The following is a 1,110-nucleotide window of genomic DNA, read 5'->3' on the forward strand; positions in this document are numbered from 1 at the left end:
AATGGTTTCCAGGGAGACTGCAAAGGCAGCGCTCTGAGAGGTACAAGGGATACAATGCGTTACGCCCCATTTCTACTCCCAGGCACACACCAACGGGTTTTTCAATCTGGCAAGCATTGTGCCTCAACCTCTGTTTACCACACGGAGCTGCCTGGGGGATCAAAATGTATGCAGCAGCGTATATACGTATGCGGTCGCTATTCTTTGAGATACACATACGGGTATTTGGCGGGGGGGGGGGGGCATGACAGAGACCGCCATTGTCTTTGTAGGTGCAAACAGCACAGGTATCACCACTGGGATTGCGGAACGTATACAGTGAATGTATACAGGGATACAATGCGGTTTACGCCCTTTTTCTACTCCTAGGCACACACCAACGGGTTTTCAATCCGGCAAGCATTGTGCCTCAACCTCTGTTTAACGCATACAGTGTAAAATTTTGATTTTATTTTCTAAATTAATTATTGTATTTGGTCGCCCACCCCCATCTGAAAATATGTGCCAGGTAGGGACCCCATCATAGACTGTATAAAAGAACAAAGCCAGGTTGCTGGTTTCTACAGACCGAAAATGAAGCTGATTGTTCAGGAATTTGAAATCCGCCATCTCTAATATAAGCCCAAAAGCACGTCGGGAACAGGAACCGGAAAACAATCCCCAAAGAATGCTATCGGTTGGGTAGCTTGTCAATCAAGAGCGGGAGCGGGGAATGAATGCTATTGGTTGTGTAGCTTGTCAATCAAATCACCCCGCCCCTCTTTGAGAATAGCCTACTTTATCGTCAATTTTATAATAAATGGGACCATTATTTAGCAAAACGCATATCATGATGATTGAAAGGAGACTTTAAACTAGCGACTGGAAGCATATAGAATTTATGACAATTTTTTATTAAGGTAAGAAAATCTAGTCTAAAGTTTGTCAAAAACCCATCCGCTTGCGTTAAAATAAATTATTTCTGACACCTGCAGGGGTAAAACAGCGAAAATACAGGCCATTCATACAGTATGAACTGGAGTCAATGTAAAAATCTCAAGCTGGCCCCTTGGACCCCATACAAGATTTGTTGTTAAAATGTTTCAAAACTTATTTTTTTTAAATAGCACA

The sequence above is a fragment of the Gymnoscopelus braueri genome, assembly GCF_963280865.1.
Source record: "Gymnoscopelus braueri genome assembly, chromosome: 15".
In the NCBI taxonomy this organism is placed as follows: domain Eukaryota; kingdom Metazoa; phylum Chordata; class Actinopteri; order Myctophiformes; family Myctophidae; genus Gymnoscopelus; species Gymnoscopelus braueri.